Here is a 16,718-nt window from a genome sequence, read left to right as displayed (position 1 = left end):
GAAGAAGCACTATAAACAAAAAACAGAGAAGTCTTGATGAGAAGCTTCACCTGCCTTAACCTTTGCCCAGATCCCTAATCTGTACAGTAGATTTACTTGGATTCACTATCAGGACTCATTCTTCATTATGACAGTTCCCTTTGCATGAACAATAACAAGTTCAGGGTAGACTCCTTCTTCACCCTTGCAGGTGTGTGTGTGCTAAGTCACTTCAGTTGTGTCCAACTCCTTGAAAACCTACAGACTGTAGCCCACCAGGTTCCTCTGTCCATTGGATTCTCCAGGCAAGAATACTGGAGTAGGTTGCCATGCCCTCCTCCAGGGGATCTTACCAACCCAGGAATCAAACCTGCATCTCCTGAATTGCAGGTGGATTCTTTATCACTGAGCCACCAGGGAAGCCCCTCATCCTTGCATACCTGAATGTAAAATTACTTTCTGATTGCAGAGCTTCTATTTTTAGTTTGGATGTGCATAAGAATGTGTGTGTGTCTATGTGTGTGTGTGTGTTTTAATGTTTAGAGACCCAACATTTGGACTCCTTCAACCAATTCAACTGAAAAGTCCCCTGACAAAAAAAAATCAGTACTATCTGAGGATAGCTATGCTGCTGCTGAGTCACTTCAGTTGTTCGACTCTGTGTGACCCCATAGACGGCAGCCCACCAGGCTCCCCGGTCCCTGGGATTCTCCAGGCAAGAACACTGGAGTGGGTTGCCATTTCCTTCTCCAATGCATGAAAGTGAAAACTGAAAGTGAAGTCGCTCAGTTGTGTCTGACCCTCAGCGACCCCATGGACTGCAGCCCACCAGGCTCCTCGGTCCATGGGATTTTCCAGGCAAGAGTACTGGAGTGGGGTGCCATTGCCTTCTCTGAGGATAGCTATAACTTAGTGTAATTCGTTTATTGCATTTTGAGAATGCTGTATATCCTTCCTACACTTGACATAATCTACTAAGCTGGTACGTGATGTCGATTACATGATTATATCCCAGAATATTTAAAATAGCTTCCTTGTATCTAGTCAGATGTGCAAATGTTGAGTGACACGTTGAGATTCTTACTCAGACTGGGAATTCCTTTCAGAATCAATTCATAAACACTCATGAACAACATATGCCCGAAGAGGATTTGATTACATTACTTTGTATTGCACGTTTGGGAAGAGTGTTAATGGCTGACGTATACTTGCTCTATTGGGATTTATTTTGAAAACAGTTTTATTCTATAGGCAGCCTCCTGTTGTGTATTCGTGGTTATTTTTCCACTTCACTGGTTAAAAGGAAAATATTCCAACCCAATCAATTTGACAACATACGTTATAAGAATTTCCTTATTTCCATAGAAAAGTTTGCTATCATTTATCCAGCACCCACTAAGAGTTTTCCATATATCAGGAACTATGCTATATATTTTAATGCATTATATTTTTATCTTATCTAACCCCCAATAATCCTGTGAGTCGGATACCATTATATCTATTTGATGGATAAGAAGCTAAGAGTCTGAAGGTCAGGCATTTGGTAACTAATGGATTCTATCCTGGATTCTTGGGAACAGAATAGACATAGATTATTTCCACAAATCTCAAGGCCTATTAGCCCATAAATATCTATTTTAGCAGTTCTTGTGGTCTCTGAAGTGTAAAGACCATGATACTCAAGACACTTTGGGAACTCAGTTAAATCAGATCCCTAGCCAGTTAAATAGACCAGAGATTTGAGTGAATCTATTACTGTGAGTACTGATTCAGAAAACTTCAAAGAAACACAGGACATATTTACGTGCTTCCTCAATCAACAATTAACACTAAACCTTGCTTTCTGATGTCGTGAAAGGAAGCACCCCTCTATCGCTCCTGCTGATCAACAGCTCAAGCTCCAGAGCCAGATGTTCAGCAGGTCATCTTGCCTTTAATTCTTTTTAGCTTTGTGACTTTATTCAAGTTTCTGAACATCTCTGTGTCTCAATTTCCTCTTGTGTAATATGGAGCGTGTGACAGCATTTATGGAGAAGGCAATGGCACCCCACTCCAGTCCTCTTGCCTGGAAAATCCCATGGGTGAAGGAGCTTGGTGGGCTGCAGTCCATGGGGTCGCCAAGAGTCGGGCACGGCTGAGCGACTTCCCTTTCACTTTTCACTTTCATGCACTGGAGAAGGAAATGGCAACCCACTCCAGTGTTCTTGCCTGGAGAATCCCAGGGACCGGGGAGCCTGGTGGGCTGCCGTCTATGGGGTCGAACAGAGTCGGACATGACTGAAATGACTTAGCAGCAGCAGCAGCAGCAACAGCATTCATACCATAAGTCAGTATGATTAACTGACTTCTCATTGAGAATTATTATTTTGCTCGTCATTAACATTTCTTTTGGAGAAGGCAATGGCAACCCACTCCAGTACTCTTGCCTGGAAAATCCCATGGGAGGAGCCTGGTAGGCTGCAGTCCATGGGGTTGCTCAGAGTCGGACAAGACTGAGCGGCTTCACTTTCACTTTTCACTTTCATGCATTGGGGAAGGAAATGGCAACCCACTCCAGTGTTCTTGCCTGGAGAATCCCAGGGACGGGGGATTTCCTCTTGTATAATATGGAGCATGTAACAGCATTTATACCATGTCAGTATAATGATTAACTGACTTCTCTGTGAATTGAGAATTATTATTTTGCTTGTCATTAACATTTCTTTTGGAGAAGGTGATGGCAACCCACTCCAGTACTCTTGCGTGGAAAATCCCATGGGAGGAGCCTGGTGGGCTGCCATCTATGGGGTCACAAAGAGTCGGCCACCACTGAAGCAACTTAGCAGCAGCAGCAGCAGCATTTCTTTAAAACCTTGCAACCATAAATGAGATTATAATGCCTTTCTACCATTATCCAGATGCATGATCGGAACTGAGCAATGTGCTACTTTCCCAGTGCAGTTCACATCACCTGGAAGGGAGGGTCACTCCTCACTCTCTGTTTCTCACAGTAAAACAGCTATGGGTGAGTTCATGTAAGATGATCTGTTTATCTCTAAGAGACACTTTGTAAACAATTCTGAGAAGCCAATAATGTCTTATCATTTATACAGCACTTTTAAATTTCTTAGTATGTTTTTACATGACATATTTACTGCAACCCAGTGATGTTGGAAGGGAAACATTACCATCATTATTTATAAAAGCAGAAAGTGAGTTTAAATGTGAAGTTTTGGTAGAAGGAAGGATAGAGACTTTAGCTCCTAATTTCTTGATCTCTTGTGTCTCTTCTGAACAGTCTGAGGAAAGATAAAAGATGATGATGGTCTGTTTTTTGGAAAACTGGATTTTCCCCATCTTTGCCCATCCAGGTGAAGATTATCCCTAAGAAGGACAAGAGCACCCAGAAAGAAAGGATGGACTCACTTTTCAAACACTACCCGGTGGCCCAGAAATCCCACTACCAGAAATATACCCAGAAAAAAAAAAAAAAAAAAAAAACATAATTCAACAAGACTTCATTGCAGCCCTATTTACAACAGCCAGGACATGGAAGTAGCCTAGATGCCCATCGGCAGAGGACTGTGGTAAAGAAGATGCAGTACATACACACAATAGAATCTTACCCAGCCATAAAAAAGAATGCAGTTGGGTCATTTGTAGAGTTGTGGATGGACCTAGAGACCACCATGCAGAGTGGAATAAATCAGAAAGAGGAAAACATATCATATATAATGAATGTGTGTGGAATCTAGAAAGATGGTATAGATGATCTTATTTGCAAAGCAGAAGCAGAGACGCAGATGTAGAGAACAAACGTATGGACACCAAGTGGAAAGGGGTGGGGGGCGCTGGGAGCTTGGGATTGACACGTGATACTAACGATACTGTGGATAAAATAGACGGCTAGTGAGAAGCCATGGAGAGTGCAGGGAACTCTACTCCGTGCCCTGTAGTCACCTGAAGGGGAATGGAGTCCAAAACAAGAGGGGATGGACGGAGGCACACAGCCGATTCGCTTTGCTGTGCAGTAGAAACGAAGACACCATTGCAGCACAACGCGACACCCGCGGCTGACTCATGGTGACGGCAGAGGCCAACACAATACTGTAAAACAATTACCCTTCAATTTAAAAAAATGATTAAAAGCATAAAAGGGATCCATTCATTCCCAGAGCCAAGGAAGGCAGGCGGTCTCTAAAAGCTGGGGAAATCAGGGAACAGATTGTTCCCTTGGAGCCTCCAGAAATGTAGCCTGTCGACACCTTGATTTTAGCCCAGTAAGAGGTATTGTGGCCTTCTGACCTTCAGAATTTTAAAGCAATATAACGACTTCACTTTCGCTTTTCACTTTCATGCATTGGAGAAGGAAATGGCAACCCACTCCAGTGTTCTTGCCTGGAGAATCCCAGGGACCGGGGAGCCTGGTGGGCTGCCGTCTATGGGGTCGCACAGAGTCAGACACGACTGAAGTGACTTAGCAGCAGCAGCAGCAGTGTATCATTTTAGGGTACTGATTTGGCAGAAATGTGTTGCAAAACAATAGGAAACTGACATCGGATTTATATTTTATTTGATCGTGAATTTTTAATTCAGTAAAAAGATCAGGGAAGATGTGTGTTCCCATGAAAGAGAACAATAGACAATGCTTAAAGCACAAAGCGGGAAGGCAATGGCACCCAACTCCAGCACTCTTGCCTGGAAAATCCCATTTATGGAAGAGCCTGGTGGGCTGCAGTCCTTGGGGTCACTAAGAGTCGGACACGACTGAGCGACTTCCCTTTCACTTTTCACTTTCATGCATTGGAGAAGGAAATGGCAACCCACTCCAGTGTTCTTGCCTGGAGAATCCCAGGGACGGGGGAGCCTGGTGGGCTGCCGTCTATGGGGTCGCACAGAGTCAGACACGACTGAAGTGACTTAGCAGCAGCAGCAGCAGAGCACGAAGGCTGGAGGGAGAACAACTAGTGGACCTGGATGGAATGAAGATGCGTGTGGGCACCAGATGCATGTAGGTGGGGAGGTGAGGGGACACAGGTGCTTAGAACCCTGAATAAATTCAACTACCTTCTTAAGGAATTCGAACAATAGGGAAACATGGGGAATTGAATCTGCATTTGGAGAGATTTGAAAAATAGTCATGGCAAGAAGCAGAGTGAGATTGAAAAGCTCAGGTAAAAGTTAACGAATATAGTATCTAGTGGGAAGAGTATATAATACAGGTGCCCTATGCAGGATGAGATGGCTGGATGGCATCACCGACTCGATGGACATGAGTTTGAGTGAACTCTGGGAGTTGGTGATGGACAGGGAGGCCTGGCGTCCTGTGATTCATGGGGTCGAAAAGAGTCGGACACGACTGAGCGACTGAACTGAACTGAACTGATGCAGGAACACCTTCACGGGATAGGTATAGAGCTCAGGGGCTTCCCACGTGGCTCAGTGGTACAGGATCTGCCTGCCAATGCAGGAGACGTGGGTTCAATCCCTGGGCTGGGAAGATCCCCTGGAGATGGAAGTGGCAACACACTCCAGTCTTCTCACCTGGGAAATCCCATAGACAGAGGAGCCTGTTGGGCTCCAGTGCCTGGGGTCGCAAGAGAATTGGACACGACTTAGTGGCTAAACATCAACAAGGTGATGGTCAGGCACCAGAGGGTAACTTTCTTCTACTTCTGATTGCCATCTATAGCAACCACGAAGGCCGGGCAGGATCCAAGAAACAACTGCAGGCCCAGGGCTCCCTCACCCCTCCACCTGCCAAAGGTGACCCACAGTAAAACACTCTATAACCTGGAGACCTCAGTCTGCAAACACAGGCTCACAAGTGTCATTCAGTACTATTTAGGTTCCGGAAAACAATACTATCTATCTGTGATTTGAATTCATAACCATCAGTAGGCAAAGCTTTAACTTTCTGTTTATCTGAAAGCTTTAGCTTTTCGATTTTCATGGGAGATTAGTTCCATTTTTGTGCTCAGTTGCTGAGTCGTGTCTGACTCTTTGTGACTCCAGAAAGTGTAGCCCACCATGCTACTCCATCCATGGAAATTTCCAGACAAGAATACTGGAGTGCACTGCCATTTCCTTATCCAGGGAATCTCCTTGATCCAGGGATAGAACACCAAGTCTCCTGCGTCTCCTGCACTGGTAGGTGGATTCTTTACCACTGCTCCACATGGGAAGCCCATTTTTATTCTAGCATTAACGAACAATGTGAAAATCGAAAGCAAAAGTCACTCAGTCATGTCCTACTCTTTGTGACTCCATGGGCTGTAGCCCACCAGGTTCCTCTGTCCATAGGATTATCCAAGCCAAAATACTGGAGTGGGTAGCCTTTCCCTTCTCCAGGGGATCTTCCCAACCCAGGAATCAAACCCAGATCGCCCACATTGTTGGCAGATTCTTCACTGTCTGAGTCACCAGGGAAGCTCAAGAATGCTGCAGTGGGTAGCCCATCCCTTCTCCAGTGGATCTTCACAACCCGAGAGTCAAACTGGGGTCTCCTGCATTGCAGGTGAATTCTTTACCAGCTGCGTTGCCAAGGAAGCCCGATAAATATTGGGGGAAAGATAAATTAGGAGCTTGGGATTAGCATATACAAAATAAATAACCAACAAAGACCTACTGTATAATACAGGGAACTATACTCAATATTCTGATCTGAAGGAGATCAGCCCTGGGATTTCTTTGGAAGGAATGATGCTAAAGCTGAAACGCCAGTACTTTGGCCACCTCATGCAAAGAGTTGACTCATTGGAAAAGACCCTGATGCTGGGAGGGATTGGGGGCATGAGGAGAAGGGAACAACAGAGGATGAGATGGCTGGATGGCATCACTGACTCGATGGACGTGAGTCTGAGTGAACTCTGGGAGTTGGTGATGGACAGGGAGGCCTGGCGTGCTGCGATTCATGGAGTCGCAGAGTCAGACACGACTGAGCAACTGAACTGAACTGAACTGATACTCAATATTTTAAAATAAACTATAAGGCAGTGGTCCCCAACTTTTTTGGCACCAGGAACCAGTTTTGTGGAAAATAATTTTTCCATGGACCTGGGGATGGGGGATGGTTTGGGGATGATTCAAGTGCATCGCATTTACTGTGCACTTTATTCCTATTATTACATCAGGCGTTCGCTCCTTGAGTCCCTGACATAAGGGAAAAGAATCAGAATATATGTATATAGAGATAGACTGACAGATATATAGATACATCACTTTGCTATACACCTGAAAGTAATAAAACGTTGTAAATAAATTATACTTCAATTTTTTAAAAAGCAAAAATAAATCAAATATGGTGGTGGTGGTTTAGTCACTAAGTCATGTCCGACTCTTGCGACCCCGTGGACTGTAGCCCGCCAGGCTCCTCTGTCCATGGGATTTTTTTCCAGGCAAGGATACTGAAGTGGATTGCCATTTCCTTCTCCAGGGGGCTTTCTCTAAATAATGTGATTTATAAATTATATGGGCTTCCCTTGTGGCTCAGCTGGTAAAGAATCTGCCTGCAATGCAGGAGACATGGGTTTGATCCCTGAGTAGGAAAGAAAAAACTTAGTAACTAAGGCATCATTTTGAAAAGTTTTTAAGTGCTGATTCATTCATTTGTTCAAAGTCAAGCAGTCTTGTCCGACTCTTGTGATCCCATGAACTGTAGCCTGCCAGGCTCCTCTGTCCATGGGATTCTCTAGGCGAGAATACTGGAATGGGCTGCCATTTCCTCCTCCAAGAGATCTTCCGGACCCAGGGATTAAACCCACATATCTAGCGTCTTCTGCATTGGCAAGCGGATTCTTTACCACTGAGCCACCTGGGAAGCTGATTAGATAACAACAGCCACCACTCCAAGCCTCTCCAGGAAAGCGTTCTGTGTTATGTATGCCCCAATACCTAGTACTAGGAAGTCATTTATTTTCATCATGTAAGATAGCTTACATCTCTAACAGATTTTCTTTTTTTGAAAAAATTCATAAGAACACAGGGCACTAACAGATGCTTTATATGCATCCTTTGTTTAAAAAAAAATATCCAGTTATCTTACCCACTGTTTCTTTTTCTTCATCTGAGGCCCAAGTCCTTATTTGAAGCCTTTTGCTGATTTCCCAGAATGCTTCCGCACAGAGCATGCACGTGCTCAACTTCGCTCACCCCAAGAGTCAGCGCGCTTGTGATTATCTGGGTGAATCTTTTTCCAGCATTTTGAAAATTACTTATCAAATGCAACATATTATCCAAGCATTCTAACCTTGTCTATTTAACCGATTAACCTTTCTTTTCATTCTTAATGGGAGGGTAGAGCAGTAATTTACTGGGCTTGATGTGCCTATCAGACATAAATAAGGTACCAGTGGAAACAGTGTTTGTTGTAGCTGAAAAAATATATATTTTTGTACTACAGAACCCTGTGAACCATTAATAAAGTTAATCCTCTCAGCATATGTTATTTACTGAAAGAAATCACCATTCTATCCATTTTGCTTAGGCGTAATGCCAGAACTATAATAAAATGAATTAAGGCTAATTACAATGATTTTGACCTCAGGATAATGATATTAAAATGATTAGGCAGAAGAGAAAATTGAAATTGAAAACATGTGGAGACCATCTTTTTGGTCTTTGGATTAATTTCAAATGTTTTAGGAGTATTAATCAGCTGGTCGCCCTACTTTCTACAGTCCTCTTAGACTGTTCAGCTCAACAAACACGTTCCCTCAGGCAGCAGGACCAGGCTGGGTTCAGTCCTCTGCTTGGAGGATACCCCAGCCTGGAAAGAGCAGAGATGTGCTTGGATTTGACATAGACTAGCTCTCTGTGTGGTGCTCACGAAAGGAGCAGCTGAGCAGGCACTGAGCAAATCAGTGTGTGTGCGCATGTGTCTTTATTAGCTGCTCAACTTCGTCCCATCTCTGCCACCCCAAGGACTGCAGAGCCCACCAGGCTCCTCTGTCCATGGGATTCTCCAGGCAAGAGTACTGGAGTGGGTTGCCATGCCCGCCTCCAGGGGATCTTCCCAACCCAGGGATCGAACCTCGGTCTCCCTCATTGCAGACAGATTGTTTACCGTGTAAGGTACCAGGGAAATCCAAAATTGGTATATGATGTGGATAAACAAAAGATGGATAACCAATGGTGGACAGATGATAAAAATAGATATAGGCTAGATCAATGTATAGAGATAGAAAGATGACAGAAGATAGGGAGAGAGACGTATAGATAGATTAGATAGACAAGTGTTAGTCATTCAATCATGTCCAACTCTTTGTGACCCCTTGGACTGTAGCCTGCCAGGCTCTTCTGTCCATGGGATTCTCCAGGCAAGAATACTGGAGTGGGTTGCCATTCCCTTCTTTAGGGGACCTTCATGACCCAGGGATCAAACCCACATCTCCTGTGGCTCCTACATTGCAGGTGGATTCTTTACCACTGAGCCACTGGGGAAGCCCCTACATGTATCCATTCTCCCCCAAACTCCCCTCCCATCCATGCTGCCATATACCATTATCATTTTAAACATAGCAGTATGTACGTGTCCATCCTAAACTCCTTAATTGGAAGTGTGAGTCCTCTCGTTTTGTTCTTTTCAAGATTGTTTTAAATATCCAGTATTGAGATAAAAGTGGAATCAAAATCTAGTCCAAAGTGCATCATTAGCATCGGGTACAAGTACTTTACTGTAAATGTGAACGTGTCACATAACGTGTATATAATAAATACATTCCCATTTGTGTACATTTTCTTCTCACACACAACATACTGTTCTATAGCTGAGATAGATGTTGGCAGCTAATAGGAATTTTCTGTGTACAGATTTCCGAAAGCAGGATTTTCTGTCTTCCAACACATTACAGAGATGTCCCCTCTACTGAAAGATGTGAGATCACCAAGTTAAAACATGGTGGGGACTCAAATCCCTGGTCTAGATGCCCCGTACCCCAGGGAATAGCACAGGGTTGGATACCGGTGGTGCTGACCCAGGAAGAGACGATGATATCTGACAAGCTGGGTTGTTTGCTTGTCTACATGGAGCTCCCGAGAGAGCCGTCAGACATTTTATGCCTGGTGAACTGCAGAGCAGGCTGAGCTTCTCTGATTGTCTTTCCAGCCTGGGGTGTGGGGAAACAGCAGACACATAAATCCCTGGAAGCTCCACTGAGTGGTCTGATACACTGCATCTCTTTGTAGACTGACTTCTATTTCTCAGATTTCTCAGAGCAGGCAAGAGCCACTCAGGTCAATTAACTCTGTCTGTCAAGGGTTTTCTTTAGATTCCATCACTCCCACTTGCTGAGTCAATATCCCTTTTTTGCATTTCCTCCTCTTTCTTTGAGGTTTACTTACCCTGAGTACATCTTTCACTGGACTTTGTTATGTTCTTTCTCTAGCCTCTCATGACTACATATCCCCCAGCCCTCTAATTTTCCTTTCCAGCCCCACCACACCCTCATCTGGTCATCTTTTTACAAAGCCTTCCTTCACAGATTTCTTTATAATGAAACCTGAGGAAGATGGTGACAATTTCAGACCATAAGAACACACCAAATACACTTTTAAGCAGCTATCACATGGCAGGCATTTTGCGATCGGATGGAGACACATCAGGCAAAGGATGGGTACCTCCCTTTCCACACAATTAAACACATGCTTCTGAGTGTGTAATAAATGCCGTGGGAAAGCATGAGGTTTTGTTGGGCGAAGCCTTTGGCCAGAGATGCCTGGAGGAAATTGGGACAAGCAGGATGAATACGGGGAAATCGATGCAACAAACCTTCCAGCCGAAGAAAGTGACGTTTGGAAGCCACGAAGTGGAAGAGCCTGTTTCAAGATCCGAAACTTGTCCAGAGCAACTGGAGCTTAGGACAAACGAGGAAAATGAAACCGTGAGTTGAGAAAGAGGTACTTAGAGACCACAGGTAGGAGTTTGCCACCATCTCTAGGGAACAACCAATGGTTTACCAGAAGGCTGACAAGATGGAAGCTGTATGAGAAAAGGAGGAGAAGGGGACAACAGAGGACGAGATGGTTGGATGGCATCACGGATGCGATGGACATGAGTTTGAGCAAGCTCTGGGAGTTGGTGATGGACAGGGAAGCTTGGAGTGCTGCAGCCATGGGGTCACAAAGAATCAGACATGACTGAGTGACTGAACAACAAGTTTGTATATTGGGGGTGTATTGTAAGGGGACCAGATGTGGTGTGGTGAGGAGGTTATTTCCAGAGTCTAGATGAGGAATTGGAATGATGTAACAGTGTCACGCAAGTGAGTATTAAAAAAAAAAAAGAGTAGATTATTTAGTTCCTTCAGAGATAGAAATTGCAAATATAGGACTTATAGGAAGAGAAACCACCAGGCTTGTGAGAGAAAAACACAAAGCTTCTAACCTGAGAAAGTAGAGATGTATAAAAATCAGATAGGCCTTGCTGGAGAGAGCCCAGGATGCCAGAGGGCGTGTTTATTATCAAAGGCAGCGGGGCTGTTAGCGGTTTGGGTATGCGAGATGGCACGCTGGAATCACACTTTACAAAGGAAAAGCATGCGCTTCATAACATTCCTAAATATTAAAGTCTGTTGAGTTTTAGCTATAGCTAGCTTTGAAATATTTTGTCTGCCTTACCTCATTTTATACTGGACTTCAATAAAATGGATTTTTCATCTGGGTAATAAAACCCAGCCTGCGTTCCTTGTAAAATTTGAACGTGTATCCTCACAAGGCAGAGATTAAGGGGGGAGAGAGCGTGAGCCAAGGTCCTCGTGGAGAATCAGAAGGTTGGGGACTGAGGCAGCCTCTGAGAAAGACATTAATTCTTACTTTTACCTCCTTAGGACCTTGAAAAAGAAGGCAATGGGACCTGGGATGAGCCAGAGAAGTTCCTTTCACTGACAGTGTTTGAAAGACCCAGCCGTGGACTCCATAAACCTGTCACGGTGATTCTCACGAAATGTTTCTTAACTCGAGCCCAAACCCCTTCTCTGAGCGTCAGTCTCGTTTATCCAACTGCCTCCTTGACCCAGTCTTACGTCTAGAGCAGAGCTCACCTTAACGCGCCCACATCTGAACTCTGGGTCTCCCCGCTCAGTTCCGAGACGTCTCTGCTTTCAATCTCCATGCCTCTCGGTTAACAGCGCCACTAATGCCCAGCTTCTGAAGCCAGAAGAACAGGGTCAGGTGTGGATCCTTCCTTGCCTACCACATCTAACCTTCCTGTTCCTTTCATTTTTTTCTGTTATTTTTTGGTTTCCACATGTGAGAGAGACCATATCCATTTGTCCTTCTCTGACTTATTTCATGTACCCTCGAGGTCCATCTGTATTTTCACAAATGACAAGATTTCATTCTTTTTATGCATGAATAATAGTGCATTATCTTTATCCTTTCTGTGTCTTTATCCATTATCTATATCCATTCTGTATCTTTATCCATCCATCTACTGATGGATGCTTAAATTGTTCCCATAGCTTGGCTACTGTGACAAAGCTGCAGTGAACACAGCAGTGCATATATCTTCTGAATTAGTATTTTCATTCCCTTTGGATAATCTCACTTTTTTATTTTTGCTTTTGATGTAAGATGTTAAAAATCATTGCTAAGACATATGCCAAGGAGATTACTGCATGTTTTCTTCTAGGAGTTTTATGGCCTCAAGTTTTATATTCAAGTCTTTAATTCACTTTAATTAACTTTTATGTATGGTGTAAGATAGTGGCTCAGTTTTTTTTTCTTTTGAATGTGACTGTCTAATTTTCCCAGTACAATTTATTAAGCAGGCTATCATTTCCCCATTGTTTATTACTGGATCCTTTGTGATAAGTTAATTGACATATATATTTGAGTTATTTCGGGGTTCTCTATTCTGTTCCATTTCCGTTAGTCTGTGTGTCCATGTTTTATGCCAATATCATGATGCTGTGCTTCCTGGAGCTTTGTGGTATAGTCTGAAATCTGTAGGAGAGCATAGTAGTACAGCTCTGAGTATAGTCTGAAAGTGTATGACTTCTAGCATTATTCTTTGTTCTTACGGTTATTTTGGCTATTCAGGGTCTTTTGTGGTTCCATACAAACTTTAAGGTTTTTTATTCTCTTTCTGTGAAAAATACCACTGGAACCTTGGTAGGAACTGCACTGAACAGGTAGATTGCTTTGCATAATGTGGGCATTTTAGCAATACTGTTCCTTCAATCCATGAGCATGGAGTATTTTTACATTTTGTGTATCCTTCAATGTATTCCATTAATGTCTTCAATGGACAAGTCTTGTAGTTTTTAATGTACAGGTCTTTTTGACCTCCTTGGTCCTTATTCTTTTGATACAACTGAGAATAATTTTTTTCCTCAGTTTCTTTATAATAGTTCATTATTAGTGTATAAAATGCAACAGATTTTGTGTATTGACTTTGTATCCTCTAACTTTAGTGTATTTATTAGTTCTAATAGTTTTTTGACAGTCTTTGGGTTTTCTATATATGGTAGCATGTCATCTGCAAATAATGACACTTTTGCTTCTTTCTTTCAAATCTGGATGATTTTATTTTTTCTTCTTGCCTAGTTGCTGTACTAGGACTCCCAAAACTATGTTGGAAAAAAGCGGCATGAATGGACGTCCTTGCCTTGATCCTGATCCTAGAGTAAAAGCTTTCATTGAGCGTGACGCTAGCAGACCCCCTTTCTAGAGAGTTTCTGTCATTAATGGGTGTGGAGTTTTGTCATTTTCTTGTGCATCTATTGTGATGATCGTATAAATTTTCTCTTCATTTTGTTAATGTGGTGTATCACATTGATTGGCTTGCAAATGTTGAATCATCCTTGCATCCATGGAATAAATCCCCACTGACCGTGATATCTGCTGCTTTGAATGTATTGTTCAATTTGGCTTGCCAATATTTTGTTGAGAATTTTTACCTCTTCATGCATTAGGGGTGTTAGCCTATAATTTTCTTTTAATGGCATCTTTGTCTGGTTTGGTATCAGGGTAATGTAAATCAGGTAAAATGTGTTTGGAAGAGCACCCCTCCCCCTTCTGTTTTTTGGAAGAATTTGAGAAGGATTTGGTATTAGTTGTTTTTTAAAATTTTGGTAGAGTTCTGGACTTTTGTTTGTTGGGAGGTTTTTGATCTCATGTTCTGATTCTCTGGAAGAATAAATGAAATTTAAGGGCCTCTCCATGGTGGTTCAGATGGTAAAGAATCTGCCTGCAATGTGGCAGACCTGAGTTCGATCCCTGGATTGGAAAGATCTCCTGAAGAAGGGCATGGCAACCCACTCTAGCATTCTTGCCTGGAGAATCCCCATGGACAGAGGAGCCTACGTGGCAGGCTGCAGTCCACGGGGTCTCAAAGAGTTGGACGCAGCTGAGTGACTAAGCACAGAACATCATGTTATTTTATGATGAATGAGGGAGAAGCATTGGAAAGTAATGCTGCCGACACATTTATTGTAACAATCGAAAGGAGGGAGGCTTCGTTCTCCTAACTGAAGCGAAACCAGAAAGTGGCCTTTCCCTGTGCACTTGTGCTCCCCCTTTTCTTTTGTGGTAGAAAAATAACTACACAGGGAGAGGCATATGTCCGTGAGCTCCACTTGGTTTGCTCTGAGCAGCCCGACTGTTGGATCCAACAAGAGTAAGCGGCCAGTACTGCCTGCACACCTGCCCCTCCTGTGCCTCCTCTCAGCTCTCAGAAACAGACTGACAAGTTATCATTCTGATCCGGACTGCTTCATGCCTGTTTCCCTGCTGTGTCTGTTATATATATGAGTCATTTTCCAAATGTTTAGAAGAGAAAAATATTGTGTCAGAGCTCATTGTAGCATCTTGAAATTCCTTGGGGAGCCCGGGGCTCCTCATGGAAACTGCTCTCCAGAAGCCTTGAGATTAGCTCCGTAGTTCACTCTGTCACTCCCGCGCTGCGTGACCTTGGACAAGCCAACCTGTGTCTCTGGACTTCAAATTACAGGCCTACATGCAATGAGACCGTTGGATTAGATTACCTGTAATCATGTTCTCATGGTTTATCTTGTATGTGTGGGGACCCCTGTTTAATTTAGATAAGCTCAGTGATTATAAAATAGCAACAGAGTGCTTATCACTTCTGAGCTGTTCGCAGAAAGAAACTGAGAGGAGCAGAGAGAAGACATCAAGGAGAAACAGAGTGGACACTAGGCTTCAGACCACGTGACTCATTCTAGTATCGCAGCTGTGCTTTGGCCAAATAAACAACTTCATTTAGATTCTCTACCAACCAGCTTAAGCTAGATTATGTTGAAGTAATGTGTGTGTGTTCAGTCATGTCTAACTCTGCTCGACCGCATGAACTATAGCCCACCTGGCTCCTCTGTCCATGGGATTCTCCAGGCAAGAGTACTGGAGGGGGTTGCCATTCCTTTCTCCAGGGGATCTTCCCCACCCAGGAATAGAAGCTGAATCTCCTGCATTGCAGGCAGATTCTTTACCATCTGAGCCACCAGGGAAGCTGCAGTAATAAGTGGCCACAGTTATCCGTGGCATACACCACCCCCAACAAAAGCTGTTTTACATTTAAATTACACCTCCAGTACGGATTGGTTCTGGCTCTGCTTCTAATTTCTTTTATTCCTGGGCTCAGGCTTAAGGAACAGCCTCTCCCAAAGTCCCAAGGATGTGCCATTCTTTTTTTTTTTTTCTTTCTTAATGGCTTCCAATTTTTTGTTTCTTTGCTTATTTTAAATATTTATTTTTGACTGCCTCGGGTCTTAGTTACAGCATGTGGGATCTTCTGTTGCAGCTCACGGACTCCTGTTGCAGGCTGCAGGCTTGGTTGCTCTGTGGCAGGGAGGATCTCAGTTTCCCAACCAGGAATCAAACCCACCCCCGATGCATTACAAGGCGGATTCTTCACCACTGGACCTCCTAGGAAGTCCCAGGATGTGCCACCCTTAAGTCAAAAGCAACGAATGATGATGAAACCACATGAAGGCCCTTAAAATTGCTCCTGAGCAGCATCACATTTCCCTTCCACTCTGGTCTTACTGGCCAAAGCAGAGTACACAGCTGAGTCTGAATTCAGGGGAGAAAGAAGGATGCCCATCTTACAAGGAGAGAAGCAAGCAATGAATGCAATCAACTACAGGCACATTTTTATGAAAACTCGATGGAATGTAGTGATCCTACAGGAAAGTAAGGATACTTGACTGCCAACCTCCTAGGTAAAAGATGTGCAACCGCCATTACTGGTTGACTTTCTTTACACAGAGCGAAGACAGAGGATTCCCTGTCCTTTACAGCGATCTTCCCAATGCTGGCTTAGTTATGCGCTGATCAGAGTGGAGAATGATAACATCCTGCTCATGGGATTGTCCTTAGCTCTTCAGCCCCACTGCCATGCCCGCACCTCATTCTGTTCACTCTTACCTGTTCTTTTCATATTTGCATTATGGCCACAGTTTTTAAAACTCAGAGTTTCACAGCTTTTGTAAGTTTTGTAGATGCACATGAACTTGGCTTGTTACATAGCAATAACAAACCAGCTGCCATAGGAAGGCTAACACTTCTGCAGATGGGAAAATGTATGATTTGCTTCACATGCGTAACGCAGTGGTTTTCCACATTTAAGTATTTCCACATTTAAGACCACCATTGGTATCACACCTATAATAATTAAGAGATTACAACACTTTAGGGCACTTTAGCTTTATAACCTTCCAAGACTTACATTATTTAGTTGTATAACAAGAGCAAAATTGGTCTAAAGAAGAATGAGTTTTGCTACATGTTAAAAACCAACCAAT

This window comes from Bos indicus x Bos taurus, chromosome 16, assembly GCF_003369695.1.
Source record: "Bos indicus x Bos taurus breed Angus x Brahman F1 hybrid chromosome 16, Bos_hybrid_MaternalHap_v2.0, whole genome shotgun sequence".
Lineage (NCBI taxonomy): Eukaryota > Metazoa > Chordata > Mammalia > Artiodactyla > Bovidae > Bos > Bos indicus x Bos taurus.
This window is presented reverse-complemented; position numbering follows the sequence as displayed.